Source organism: Canis aureus, chromosome 16 (assembly GCF_053574225.1).
Source record: "Canis aureus isolate CA01 chromosome 16, VMU_Caureus_v.1.0, whole genome shotgun sequence".
NCBI lineage: Eukaryota > Metazoa > Chordata > Mammalia > Carnivora > Canidae > Canis > Canis aureus.
In genome coordinates, this window is record NC_135626.1 from 6,892,535 (window position 1) to 6,907,746 (window position 15,212).

A 15,212-nucleotide genomic window follows, 5' to 3' on the forward strand; every position below is an offset into this window, starting at 1 on the left:
CTCATAATTCACAGGTTAGGGGGTGGAACAATCAGGAGGGTCTTGCCTCAGAGGTGGAGAATTAGCCCCAGACTGAACATTGCTAAAACCCACCTAACAAATCATAAGGCAAGACCCAAAAAGATCAATTAGTTCCTAAGTAATTTAACTGCTTCTGAGAATAAAGCTCAAGAAGATTTATCAGAATACAAAAGATCCAAAATTCACGATGTCTGGTATCCAATAGGAAATTACCAGACATCTTCTTCTCCAAGAAAATACCAAATAGTAGATGATACTGGTGCTGCAGGAGGGCCTGGAGGACCCAGGTGCCCCAGAATGGGGGGCCAGTGGCTTCCATGGAGGCTTCAGCAATGGCATCTGGGGCCAGAGTCAGGGCCATAGTCAGGGAGGCCACAGAGCTCTCAGGAGCAAGGCTGAGGACAAGGAGTAGATCCCTGACACCAAGCTGGGCCACCCTGGTCAAAGTCATGAAGATTAAGTCCCTGGAGGAGATCTATCTCTTCTCTCTGCCCATCAGGGAATCTGCGATCATTGAATTTTTCCTGGGAGCACCCTCAAGGATGAAGTTTTGAAAATTATGCCTGTGCAAAAGCAGATCTGTGCTGGCCAGTGGACCAGGTTCAAGGTATTTGTTGCCATCAGGAATTACAATGAACACATCAGTCTGGATGTTAAGAGCTCCAGGAAGGTAGCCACCGCCATCGGTGGGGCCATCACCCTGGCCAAGCCTTCTACCATCCTATGCGGCAAGGCTACTGGGGAAACAAGATTGGCAAGCCCCACATTATTTCATGCAAGGTGACCAGGCTCTGTGGCTCTGTGCTGATGCTCCTCATCCCCAACACCAGGGACACTGGCATTGTCTCAGCCCCTCTGCCCAAGAAGCTATTGATGATGGCTGATATTGACGATGGCTACACCTCAGCCACAGACTGCACTGCCACCCAGGGCGATCATGCCAAGGCCACATGTGATGCCATTCCTAAGATCTACAGCTGTCTCTCCCCAATACTGGAAAGTGACTGTGTTCGCCAAGTCTCCCTATAAGGGATTCACTGATCACCTTGTAAAGACCCATATCAAAGTCCCCATGCAGAGGACCCAGGCTCCAGCTGTGGTCACCACATGTTTTATACAAGAAAAATAAAGGGAATTAAAAGCCTGTGGCAAGAAGGAAGGAAGGAAGGAAGGAAGGAAGGAAGGAAGGAAGGAAGGAAGGAAGGAAAGGAGGGAGGGAGGGAGGGAGGGAGGGAGAGAGGGAGAAAGAAAGACATACAAAGATGCAGGGAAACTTGACCAATAAAGAAAAGAAATCAATCAACTAAAACTGACCCAGAACTGACACAGATGTTAGAGTTAGCAGAGAAGGATTCTTTTTTTTTTTTTTAATGGAAAGTATTTGAAAATTTTTAAAAGATTTTATTTATTTATTCATGAGAGACACAGAGAGAGAGAGGCAGAGACACAGGCAGAGGGAGAAGCAGGCTCCATGCAGGGACCCCAACATGGGACTCAATCCTGGGACTCCAGGATCACATCCTAGGCCAAAGGCAGGTGCTAAACCACTGAGCCACCCGGGCTGCCCGCAGAGAAGGATTCTAAAACAGTTTTTCTAACTGCATTCTATATTTTCAAAATGTTTAATAGAAACATGAAGACATAAAAAAAAAAAGATCCAAATTGAACCTTGAAGAGTTGAAACTTACAATGTCTGAGATGAAAAAATACACGGAATGGGATTCCTGGCGGATTAGACAAGACAGAAGAAAAGATTAGTGAACTTGAAGGCATAGCAGTACAAAACCAAAATGAAACAGGAAAAGAAAATGTTTTTTAATGGAAGGAGCACCAGTGAGCTGTAGGACATTTCCAAACAGCCTGATATATGGGTAACTGGAATCCCAAAGGAAGGGAGAAAGAGAACAGAAAACATATTAGAAGAAATAATGGCTGAAATTTCTCCAAACTTAATAAAACAAGTGTCCAAGAAGCTCAATTAACCCCAAGACACTTGATTGAGCAGATTGGCCGGTGATGGCAGGTAAGGAGGAAGAATCGGGCAAGGGTGATGTCCCAGCTTCCTGCCTGGGAGACCTTAGTGAGAGTACCACTGCTGAGGGGGAGGCCTGGGGGAGGGGTATGTGGGGTAGGGTTCGGATGGGAGGCCCTGTGTGGGCTGTGGGGACACAGGAGGGAATGACATTCCTGGCAGCAGACACAATGGGTCTGACATTAGGAAGGCAAAGAAGTGGAGATAGATGTCCAGGAGGCCATGGATGAGGCGGGGCACTGCCAGGGAGGGCTGAGGGTCAGAGGCAAGACCCCAGGACACACCCTCAGGTAATCAAGAAGCAAAGCCAAGAGAATTGGCAGAGCAGATGGGACACAAAGAGAGGGCACAGGGAAGCCAAAGGGGTACAGGAGGATCCAGTGAAGCAGTCATGATGACACATTGGTCTAAGGTGGCAATGCCATCACTGAAAGGTGAAGTCTGCTGAGGTTGGCTTGGCTTCCTCCAGGTCCTGGGCTGACCCTAGGGCAGGACTGTCCCAGGATACTGCACAGAAAGTGACAGACATGAGGAGTCCCAGGGAGGGGTGGGATCTGCAGGACAGAGAGGTCTGAAAGAGGGTGGCAAGCCTAAGGTACTTCTAGGAGAGAGAGGGCTAACTGGGCAGGAGGTGGGGAAGACGGAGTTTCCAACTTCAGAGGTGCAGCCATGCAAGCAGTGACCAGATTGGGATGGACCACAGTGCAGGGGCAGGCAGTGGTCCCCAGGAAAGACGGGCCAGAGGAAAGGAAAGGCCAGCATGCTGGCCAGGGGTCCTCATGGTGCCCTGGAGGGATACTCTGAGCAGGGAGAGGAGACTGCCTTGGGCCCTGAGAGATCTAAAGTCTTCTGAGGGGGATCCCTGGGTGGCTCAGTGGTTTGGCGCCTGCCTTTGGCCCAGCGTGCGATCCTGGAGTCCCGGGATCGAGTCCCATGTCCGGCTCCCGGCATGGAGCCTGCTTCTCCCTCCTCCTGTGTCTCTGTGCCTGCCTCTCTCTCTCTCTCTCTCTCTCTATGTCTATCATAAATAAATAAATAAATCTTTAAAAAATAAATAAATAAAGTCTTCTGAGATTGAGGAGTTGTACCCAGAGTGAGTAGCGACCCCAGGGACAGGGGTGTAGGAACTGCAACGGGGTGAGGGAGCTGGGGCGGGCTGGGGGTGGTGTGCACAGGGAGCCCAGCTGTGGTGGGTGGAGGGGCATCACAGACTTAGGTTAGGAATCATGATGAGGGAAGGAGGGGGGAGATAGAGAGAGGGCACGCGCTGGTTTTCTGCACACAGGCTCCATTACTGCCGCCCAATGTGAGGAAGGTGATTTGTGCATCTTGCTTTTGCAGGCAGCTATGGCTGCCTAGGAGGAGAGCCCCGGCCCAGCCCCAGCCTGGGCCTTGAAGCCAGAGCTGCAGGATGGAGAAGAAGTTGAGACGAGCCAGGCCCACAGCCTGGCCACAGGAGCTTCCTGCCCTGAGCAGAAGATGGAGTACAGGTGTAAGAGGCCCAAGCAGGCAGCAGCTGGCCTCCGTAAGCTCAGAGGCTTCTGAGAACCTCACCTGGCAAGGGGCCTGGAGGGGGGGTAGCCCTCAGCCTGTTCATCAAGGCCACCTGCTGTCTCCTGCCCCCCACCAGCCCTGGAGGCCATCTCCCTGGACCCCAGATGGGTGCAGAGGGCAGCTGCAGTCCTGGCTGGCTTCTGCCTCCCTCTCCAGCATCCTCCACCAGGCAAGCAGCAGCCAAGCTCTGCCTTGCTCTCTCTGTCCTCTAGTGCTCTGCTGAAACATCAAAAAGCACCCACCTCCCCACGGCAGTGTCCTGTGCTGCCTAGTGAGTGTGGGATTACCTGAGTGTATGCTCAGGATGTGCGTGGAGGCAAACACAGACCCGGGCAAGAACATAAGCAGCCTCAGGAACGTGCAAGTACTGGGGAGCAGCTACCAGGGCCGACGTGCATGCGTGCAGAGGAATTATACACGTTTGCGTGCCAGCACGGAGGGAATGAAACCTCAAAGGCGGGTATGATCACCTGCATGCTTGTACATCGAGTATGCCCGTGTGCGTACACTGTGCACCCAGCATGCAGATGTATACCATGTGCAGGCGCACAACCATTTCATACACATTCATGTAACTCCATGCATTCACAGAGATCTCCATTCCATGTGCTTATAAGCATCCACAGAGAGGTTCAACCACCCCCCCCCCACAGATGTGCACTGAAAACCAAGTACAAACAGATACACACAGGCACATGTAAGGTGCACATACAAACATGCTCAAAGATGCACACACACATAGGCGCATATGTGTATATGGGTCGCAATGCAGTTATTCATGCATATACAGAGCTACTCACACTTACACATATGTACACTTAGCAATGTAGACTTAGCAGTCTATGCACACATGCAGTCATGCCCATGTACACATACACAGATGCACTTGCAGATATACACGGGTCTCCATATGTTCCTGCACACTTATGAAAGCCTTACTGAGGGCACTCCCGCACATTCCTACGGATAGACACAGATGTACATTTGCACGCCACCCTGAAAGCTTCATGAGGGCAGAATGGTCCCCTGGTTCACAGCTGCATCCGTGATGCCCAGCATGGGGCCTGGTGCACAAGCAGTTTGCTGGGTAGAACACTGGGGAACAGCCTTGGCCATGGCTCAGAGGCAGGAGGCCAACTGTCTGAGGAGTGGCCAGGAGTCCCATGAGACTACGTGAGGCTAGGATGAGCCTGGGTGGCCAAGATTTCCTGAGGCCTGCTGGGGAGAGGGTGTTCAGGGCCAGGTCACCCATTCATTCCACCTTCCCCTGCCCTCCTTCCCCACTCACACTCACCTGCTCATCACTGTGTGTGGACTGATGGCAGGTGTAGTCAGATATTGGCAGGGGGGCAAAACAGGGCAGGAGGGAGCAAGGTCATAGAAAATATGTGGCCTTGAGGCCTGGTAGGCCAGTCTTGTTTCAAATCTTGGCTCTATCTTGGGGGGATCTGGCCAGGTTACTGGTTTCTTCTGTGCCCCTTCCTTCCTTCCTTCCTTCCTTCCTTCCTTCCTTCCTTCTTCCTTCCTTCCTTCCATCCTTTTTCCTTCCTTCCTTCCTTCCTTCCTTCCTTCCTTCCTTCCTTCCTTCCTTCCCTCCAATATATTTTTTAAAGATTTTATTTATTTAATCATGAGAGACAGAGACACAGACAGAGGTAGAAGCAGGCTCCTCGCAGGAAGCCCGATGTAGGACTCGATCCCAGAACCGGGATCACTCCCTGAGCCAAAGGCAGACACTCAACCGCTGAGCCACCCAGGCGTCCTGTTTTGTTTTGTTTTTTACGATTTTATTTATTGATTTGAGAAAAAGAGAAAGAGCAGGAGCAAGGGGAGGGGCAGAGGGAAAGGGAGAACCAGGCTCCCTGTTAAGCAGGGAGCCCCATATGGGGTTTCATCCTAGGACCCCTGGATCATGACCTGAGCCGAAGGCAGACTCTCAATGGATTGAGCGACCCAAGTGCCCCTGTGTCTCAGTTTTCTTACCTGGCTAGCAGGAAGGCGTTTTTTTTTTTTTTTTTTTTTTTTTTTTTTTAATTTTTTATTTATGATAGTCACACAGAAAGAGAGAGAGAGAGGCAGAGACATAGGCAGAGGGAGAAGCAGGCTCCATGCACCGGGAGCCCGACGTGGTATTCGATCCCGAGTCTCCAGGATCGCGCCCTGGGCCAAAGGCAGGCGCTAAACTGCTGCGCCATCCAGGGATCCCAGGAAGGCGGTTTTGATGCTTAGGTGTCATTGTCTTCTCTCGGTGCTCCCTCTAGCAGGAGCAAATCTGTGGTCCTGGGACCCTGAGAACCTGCAGGGTGGGCTCTTCAGACCTGGGGAAGGTGGCGCTAGGGCCCTCAGCAGTAGTCACAAAGCTGTGCTCCCTCTGGACCCACAGGCAGGTCATATGGTGAGGATTTGGTTCTCTTGGGAACTCACCGAAGCACACCCTAGGTGACCAGCTGAATGTTTACAAAGTGAACCCACTTGTATAACCAACATCCAAATCAAGAAATAAGCTATATTTCTCCACTCCCCAGAAGCCAGGGAGAGTGGGTATTTACATAAAGCAATCCCAGTCCCCACAGACCAGCATGTCCATCTGGAGCTTTGTCTTCCCTTGTAGACAGCAAAGGGATACTCAGCTCTGCAGACCCCTTTGCCCCAGGCTACCCCACCCTCATCTCACATTAGCCAGGGTCGGAGCAACCCACATGGATAAGAGGCAAGAAGATCTAGCCAGGCCCCACCCTCTGGCCCTGCCCCTCCTCTTCATCAGATCAGGGCTCCTGTGGCCAGCCAAGGGGCCTCCACCTCCCCTATCAGAGGGGAGATCTTGTTTCAGATCTTGAGCACATCTCTGGAGCCCCACTTTGGGAGCCAGGGAAGAGCCCCACTCCGTGAGGCGGAGTGGAGAAGCAGGAAGGAGAACAGAGCCTGAGTTCCTATACTGCCCAGCTCCTTCCACTGAGCCACTTGTTGATACCACCCAAGGTCCCACTTTAAGGAAATACTCGAACACAGGGCCGACCCACTCCAAACCCCATAGCTCCTTCAGCAGTGGAGATCATTACCGTTATTTTACAGATGAGGAAACTGAGACTCAGAGAGACCAAGAACAGAACCAGGACTCCCATGCAGGATTTTGGAATGTCAGGCATCCAGGTGAGGGACTGAGCTTGACCTTGGCATTCCCCTGCTCAGAGCCCTCCACTGGGGACAAACCTTCCTAGATCCCTAGCCCTCCATAGCCTGACCCTGCCAACCTCACCTCTCCTCCCCTGCTCACAAGCACACTGGTCTTTTCCTGATGGACCGCCAAGTGCCTTTTGGACTCCAGGTATCCATATGTGGCTGTGTCATGACTTACTGAATACCCAGCTTACCCTGAAAGAGCAGGGATTGGGGCTGTCTTGCTTTCAGCTGGGTGTGCTATGCCTGGCACAGTTCCGGGCACACAGTGGGTCCTCAATGGAGATGTGCTGGAGGGGTGGATGAGGCTGCAGCAGACAGGCAGGGAAGGGATGGCAGAGGCAAGGTGCATTAGCACAAAGCAGCCTTGGGGGCACAAGGTCTAACTCCTCTTTGCAGGAGGCCTGGGGAGGGACAAGGACTTGTCCAAGGTCACTCACTGGTGTGTGGAGGGTCAGGATGGAAACTCAGATCCTCCGCATCCTCCAGACAGTTCTGGGTGGGGAGGCCCTTCCCTCCTCATTTCCCTTCCCCTCTCTTTCCCTCCTCCCTAGAGGCTGCAGGGCCAAGCTGCCCTAAGACAAGGGGCTGGGGGCCCCTAACCTGACCTTCCTTCCTCCTTCCCAGGCTCTGGGATATGTCAGCAGCCTACTGAGAAGACCCCCCTGCAGTGTCCCCTCAGAGAGCTGGCTCTGTAGAGTCTAGGGCCACTAGCTCACTGTGTGGCCATAGATGAGGCCTCTCCCCTCTCTGAGCTTAGTTTTCTCATCTATAAAATGGGGATATGACGCCCGTCCTAGAGGCGTTGGGGAGACTCTGGTATAAGGACGAAATAAACCCCCAGCAGGCTCCTGAGAAGCGGCAAGCGCAGGCACTTCTCTTGAACCTGCCCGTAGCGTCCTCTCAACACGCAAGATGTGGGAACTACCCCGGTTTATAGATGAGGCTCGGAGAGGTCACGCACCTCCGCAGACCGCAGGGTCCCAAAGCCCGTCTCGTCGGGCCAGGACAGGTTCCCGCGCTCGGCGCCTGCAGCCCTCCCTCCGCGGGAGCCACCCTGCCCCGCCCCTGGCGTCCGTCCTTCCTCGCGGCGGGCTGGCGGCTCCCCGGGGGCGGGGGCGGGGGCGGGCAGTGGAAGGGGCGCCGGTCCGCGCCTGCCCGCGTGGGTCGATACTGCGGCGGGATGAATGGGAGAGGAGAGCAGGGCGGCGGGGGGAGGGGGGAGGGGGCAGGGGAGGAGGGGGAGGGCGGCCCCCCGCCCAGCGGGCCCGGCCCGGGTGTGCCGCCGTCAGCGCCGAGCGCGGCCCCGCGGCCCCGCCGAGGGATCGATAACTAATTTCACCGCAGCAGCCGCCCCAGTTTTTTCCCGATAATTGTGCGCCGGCAGCTGCGAGCGAGGCCCCCAGCCCGGCGCGCGGCCCCCGCCCGCGCCCGATCAATTGACACCGCCACCGGGCGGCAGGAAAACTCATTTTTCTCTCCCTCCCCGGCTCCCGGTGGGCTCGGGCTAAGCTCCGCCTCGGGCCGGGGGCTGGGAGGGGCGGGACGAGGGGGAGTCGGGGAGGGTCCCGGGAGCGGGGCGCGGACCGGCTCCCCCGCCGACTCGGGTTTGGGAAGGAGGCTTCCAGCGAATCCGAGGAAGCCCGGGGTGGGCGTGGGGGTGCCTCAGTTTCCCCAGTCTACGCGTAGGGGGGTGGCCAAAGGCGGGGGCGCAGGACTGACTCCGCCCCATCTCGGTATTCCCCGGCCACCCCGGGCGGCTCCGAGGAAGGGCTGAGCGCGCAGGCGCCGGGGTCCGCCGGGCGCGAGGGTTCGAGTCCTGGGTCCAGCGCTCACCGCGGTGACCTTGGATTCGTCCTTCCCCTTGAGCCCTTCCTCTGTGAGCCTGTTTGCGCATCTTCCCAGAGGGGCCCGGCAGAGTCCTGGGCACACAGCTGTTGATCGGAGGCAGTGAGGCAGCGCACAAGAAGGCGCCCCGTACGCCATGGCCCCCCTTAGCTCCCATTAGCGAGCGAGTGGGAAGGAAATCGTCATCGCTTGCTCACTGAGCACCTACTGTGCGCCGGGCTGTTCTAGGCGTTGCGCGGACAGAAATCGCTGCCCCTGCGGAACTGACGTTCTCAGAAGAGGATGAGGGGATGGCTGATAGATATAATAGATAAGTGAACAGTGAGAAGATGGGAAATGCCATGGAGAAAAATAGAGCAGGGCAAGTGGGACAGGGCTTCGTCGGGAGAGAGGCCCCCTTGCAAAGCTCTGAGCTGCCAGCTCTGCTCTCAACCTGCTGGCTGCTCAAGGTCGCGGGAAACCTGCAGACTTGGCATTCTCAGAAGAAGGTGGTCAGGAGGAGGGAGAGAAAGAGGAGGGAGAAGGCAAGATATGGAGCAGGGTGAGGGGAGGGGGGGCGGAGAGGGGGCACAGGGCAGGCCAGAGGGGCCAGAGAGAAAGGGGGTGCAGACAGAGGGAGGAGAGAAGACAGAGTTCTGATGGCCAAGGCGTCCTGGAGGGTCGGTGTCAGAAGGGACCTGTCCCAGCTGCGCCACTGAGGTGGGCTCCTGGGTCCTGTCTCCAGACCCTGGGGAAGGATAAGACTCTCCAGAACGGAGAGAAGAGGGAGTGGTGTGGGCGGCGGCCCGTGGGCTGGGTCAGGGGATGCTGGGGAGCCTTGCCGGGCCTCTGAGGCAAGCCAGAGCTTCACGGACTGTGTTGGTACAACTCCTACAACTTCAGGAGGAGTCGGAATGACTGGTTGGGGTTCGAGGAACCCCTACTGCTGACCAGATCCTTCCTGTGCGCATGGCCCAGGCCCCACCGCCCGGCCCCGCCCCCGCCCCGCCCCCAGGCCTTGGCCCCGCCCACGACCCGGCCCCGCCCTGCCCCGACAAAGGCAGACTAGTTCCCAAAATCTGACGGAGAAGTCCTAAGGCTTCTTCCCCACAGCGGTCGGTGAGCCAGGCAGGGCTGGGGGCCCACGGCTACTGGAGGGAGGAGGAGTGGGGGGACACTAGGGCCGAGCAAACCTCAGGACTCTCCCCCTGCTTCCGTTTTCTCATCTTGAACAAGGTCAGGTGGTGCTGAGGCTCTGAGGTTCTGTCAATCTTTCTTCCCTCCAAATTCCTGGCACGCCAAGCCGGCAAGGGGTTGAGAGCAGTGACTCCGCAGAATTGAAAGGGAGATTGCTAGCAAGCAGATGAGGCTAGCTAAGGAGGGGAGGGCAGGGCTGGCTGGCTGGGGCTTGGAACAATGGGGGGGGGCGGAGGTCCCGCCCACCTGCTTGTCCAACTGTCCGTCCCTCCACCCACCCAGACTTTTGTTGTCATCCAGCACGTATTTAGTAAGTACCAACTCTATGTGAGGCACCATGGAGGGGAGTAGGCATAAGGTCCCTAACTGTCCCAGCCTCTCCCTTTCCCCATGACCTCCACATTTTCTCTTGGAGTGTGGATTGGATCTCTTGGAGCACTGGATTGGGAGTCAAGGCTGGACTTAGGCCCACCTGGTGACCTAGGCAGCCTCTTTGGCCTCTTTGTACCTTGGTGTTCTGGTACCCTGTTAGCTGGACCCACAGTCCAGAACCAAGCAGCGGACACAGGATTGCCCACTCTGTCCCAATGCTTCCCCTCCCTCATAGGATTTGTGCTTCTCCCTGCAGCTTTAGGTTTGTCAGTTCAGAGGTCCTGGTTACCTGGGCTAGGGGAGGAAGACAGAAATGGGGAAGCCAGGAAGCCCCAAACAGCATGGGTCTCACTGAGCTCAGAGCTGTGACTATCATCTTGACCACTTTGGGATCCGTGTGCCAGAGATCAGCAGGCAAAGGGGGGAGTGACTGTTCAGGCGCGGGTAATCTACCCCAGATGCAGCAAACTGTCTGCATAAAGTCTTGCAGGACCTGCAGATAGCCAGCAGGAAGGGGGCATTAAAGGCCTGGACCCCGTGGAAGACAGGGACAGAGCTGAGTGCTGCAAGGGGCAGACTGTATGAACATCTCTGAACATCTCTTGCACACAACTTGAAACCCTTAATCCAGGCCAGCCGTGGTGTCGGCCCCTGCCGACTTTGGCCAGCTTGAGGCAGCCACAGCCTGATGATGATGCTTCAGGCTGAAAACTGCATCTCGCTTTCTGCCCTGGGGCTTTTTGGATGTCCTGTGTGGGTACCCGTCCCTGCCCCAGGAACCCACTCAGGACCCACACAGGGCCAGATACAGTACCCTATAGGCCAACCCTTGATCCAGGGTGGAGATGGAACCACAGAGTAAAAGCCTCCCCCTTTCTTCTTCAGGCAGATGGTCCTGAGACATACTTCATAAAGAATCTCAGACAATCCCAGGGGACTGGCCACCCAGACCTCCATAATAATGAGCTCAATAATGTATGTTTATATCTGCTCTTTCCTGTTTCACTACCCACCTCTCATCCCTCACTCTTGCTCCTGGGAATATGCTTGCAAACAAACTCCCAGGCCCTTCCTTTAGCCTGCTTTCAGGGAACCCAGACCAAACAGGGATTATGGACTAAAGCATGTCCCCCCGGAATCCATATGGTGAAGTCTTAACCCCCAGACCTCAGAATGTGACTCTATTTGGACACAAAGTCTTTAAAGAGGTAATTAAGGTTCAGTGAGGTCATTAGGATGGGCCCCAATCCAATATGACTGGTATCCTTAAAGAAGAGGAAATAGGACATAGACACACACAGAGGAAGGACCATGTGAAGACGCTGGGCACAGGTGGCTGTCTACAGGCCAAGGAGAGAGGCTTCAAAAGAAACCAAACTGGCCCACACCTTGATCTTGTACTTCCAGCCTCCAGACCCCCCAAAAATAAATTTCTGTTGTTTGAGCCCTACCTCCACCCACAGTGTGTGCTACCGTGTTACAGCTGCCTGCCAGACATATGTTCTGTTATCACCCCAATTTTATAGCCAAAGAAACTAAGGCTTCAAAAGGCAAAGGACTCACCCAGGGTCACAGAGCTAGTAAGTAGAGAGCCCGAAGTCAAACTGGGATCTTTGGGTGACAGAGTGCCAGCCCTTGACACTAAGGAACCAAGTGAGACCATCTGGCTCAAAAATCCTCCTCAAAAAAAAAAAAAAAAAAACTAAAAAAAAAACTAAAAAAAAAAAAAAATCCTCCTCACTTCTGGCAGGTTTGAGAAGCCCCTCCTTCCTTCCTGGCCCTCCCCCTGCACCCCCCAGACATGCCCGCTTGGATTGCACTGCTCTTGCAGAGGCTCCTGGAGCTCCCTGCCTCTGGGCCTCTGGTTTCACTGCTGCTGCAGAGCTGAGCTATTCCAGCTCATCCCCTTCCTCCCCTCCTCTGAAGGCTCTTCCTTACCAGCTAGCTCACTCACAGCACACACACACACACACACACACACACACACACACACACACTCAGTTCTCACCTCCCTTTGGCAGCCACTCTGAGGCTCTCTCTACCGCCTTCACTAATGCCTGCTGCAGACTAGCTGCAGAGCAGCTTTGGGGGTACCCCCCTGAAGACCACACTCTGCTCCTCCCCGTGCCCCTGTTGCCTGTGAGCCCCCTCCTGCCTGAGCAGCACACCAGGAAAATGTGCACAGATGGTCTCATTGACTCTCACCCCCCTGTAGCAGGGACTGGTACCATCTTCATTTCATACACTAGGACTTGAGGCCCAGAGAAGGGCAGGGCTCTGCCTCAGGATACACAGCAGAGAGTGGTAGGGCTGGAATTTATCCTGGCCAAACTCAGAGAATGGAATTTATTCCAAAATGTCATGGCTTACATGGGACCTTCCCTGAGAGCAGGTTGTAATTGGGGGCAGAGGGCAGGGACCCAGCAGGGCAGCCAGAGGTCACCCCCCCTACCTCCCGCGCCTGCCACTTGCCCCTTTGGAGCATTCTCATTCCTCGAAGGACAAGTATGAACCTCCACCCAGTCCACAATCATTCCTGTGTGGCCACCTGCCCCTCAGGCAAAAGGGTGCCCTACACAGACCCTCAAAGTCTCCTGCTCTAGGCGGAGGGATACTGGCCATGACCAACCTTCTGTGAGCACCTCCTCCGTGCCATGGTCTTTGTTGTGTTGTAGCAATGGAAAGGGGAACCAAGCCAGGCCTGACCACCCCCCAACCCAGAGCTTGGTCTAGTGGAGAAAACACACCCAATTATCCCACTAGCAACTATAACTTTCTGACTCGGGGCATCAGGGTGGCTCAGTCCATTAAGTGGCTGACTTCAGCTCAGGTCATGATCACCTGGGAGTGAGTCCCACATTGCTGCGTGCTTGGTGGGGAGTCTGCTTCTTCCTCCCCCTCTGCTCATACTTGCTCTTGCTCCCTCTCAAATATATATTATATATAATATATATAATATATATATATATATAATATATATATATATATATATAAATTTCTGACTCAACAATGCTGGGAGGGACGAAGTCAGTCTGTGAGGGGAGTAGCAGATCTGGAGAATGAGTAACAGTTAATCAGATGAAGAGGGAAGGAATAGCATGTGCAAAGGGCCTGTACAGGGAGGGTCAGAGAAGAGGAGAAGGCCTGTGCCCTGGAGCTCTGGAGGCTTCTGGAAGGTGTTAAAAGGGCTCCCCAGGGCTGGGCCAGGCAAGGTCCAGTGAGCCATCTTAAAGGCTCTCATCTTTATTCAGCAGAGAATTGTGTTTTGAAGACCCTTGCCCCAGCTCTGTGTGAAGGAGAAGAGGGTCAAAGCACAGAAGCAGGTAGAAAAGAGAGAGGTTGGCTTGTGTCCAGGTGAAAGAGGCCTTGGGAAAATGACAGCTGGCATGAATATTAAAAAAAAAAAAAGAAAAGAAAAGAAAAAGAAAAAGAAAAAAAGACCAGGACTCAGCAACAGAGGTAACACAAACAGCCAGTCTTGATTTCAAAGTGGGAGTGATCTTGGAGATTGCCAGTTTATGGACACACAGTTTTACACATGAGGAAATGGAGGCCCAGAGAGGAGCTGTCTTGCCTCCACGTGACTCTGCTGGTTCATTCATTTGACATTTACTGAGCACCTACTGGGTGCCAGGCACTGTGCTAGAGGCTGGGGACAGCACACAGGTGAGCAAGACAGATCTGTCCTGTTGTGCCAGTGCCACACCAGCCAAACCTGTGTGGTCCTGAGGGCTGGAGGGGGAGGGAGAGACAGGGAAATGATAATGATGATGACAAAATTTTACTTACCAAGCATTTTCCATTGCCAGACATTGTGTCAAGCCTTCTGTAAACATGATCTCATTAATTGCTACATTGCTACAAACAAGTGCTGTTGGGCCATTGTACAGATGACAGGATTAAGGGTCAGAGAGGTGGAGTGACCTACCTCACCAGTGAGGGCCAGGACAGGCCCTCACCCCACCTTGCCACAGATCCTGCCTTGTCAGGCCCTCTGGCCAGACCAGGTCCTCCCGGGGCCCCAGACCTGAGGCTGCTGGGGGCGGGGGAGGGTGTGGGGGATGGTGGTGCACAGAGGGGCATCCAGAAGTGCCTTCCCCTGGGGACACTGGAGGTTCTTGCCCCTTCCCCGTTCAGTGGAGGGGCCCAGGCTGGCTGGGGGTCAGAGGGAGGTCAGGAAGGAAGCAAGGAGAATGTGTCAGCACTGAAGCTGCAGCCTGCAGGTCCCCCTTCCCGCTCACTCAGCTCTCCTCCCCCTCCAACAACAAGCAACCTCAGTAAGTCCACTCAGCCCAGGGGAGATGGGACCAGAGTAGGGAGCCGCACACTCTGGTCACCCCCTGCTCCAGCCCTCTCCAAGGCACAGTCTGGGCCAAATCACTGTCCCTCCTCCTCCATCAGTAACTAGTGCTGCCTACCCCTCCCAGGTTGGGCTAACTGGTGCTGCCTACCCCTCCCAGGTTGGGCAAGCATGCATGTGCACACGTATGTGGTTGCAGCCTCCCTGCTCACTCATCCAGACATGCACACTCCTTCATTCACTCAATAAAGCTTTGAGTACCTGCTCTGGGCTGGACCCTGTGCTGGGTACTGGTGACAGGGGTGGACGCAGCATTCTGTGTTCCTGCTATCAGATGCCTGTGGGCTCAGAGGGAAGAAGGATGCTCATGAGCCATTATTGTACAAGGCCGTGCTGAGACCAGAAGAGGACACAGGTGGGAGGGACCAGGGAGGAAACGGGAGAGACAGTCACCCCAGCAGGGGTGACAGTCAGTGAAGGCTACTTGAAGGAGGTGATAACTTTCTAAGACCCAAAGACTGGATAGGAGCTAGTCAATAAGATGGAGAAAGGAAATGTGAACCAGACAGAAGGAAGAGCATGATAGAAGGCCTGGACTCCCTTGGGACCATGCCCACTTGAGGAATGGAGAAGAGGTGGTCAGGGTTGGTTCTTGGAGGAGCAAACTGGGAAGTTGAGGGTAAGGCTTAGGGGCTGCATGGGACGCATGGGTGGCTCAGTGGTTGAGCGTCT

At 54.6% G+C, this 15,212-nt stretch overlaps 1 pseudogene; it reads left to right on the plus strand.

Annotated features, from left to right (window-relative positions):
- Window positions 1-455: 455 nt before the first annotated feature.
- On the plus strand, window positions 456-1,150 carry LOC144285424 (small ribosomal subunit protein uS5 pseudogene; annotated as a pseudogene).
- The last annotated feature ends 14,062 nt before the right edge of the window (window positions 1,151-15,212 follow it).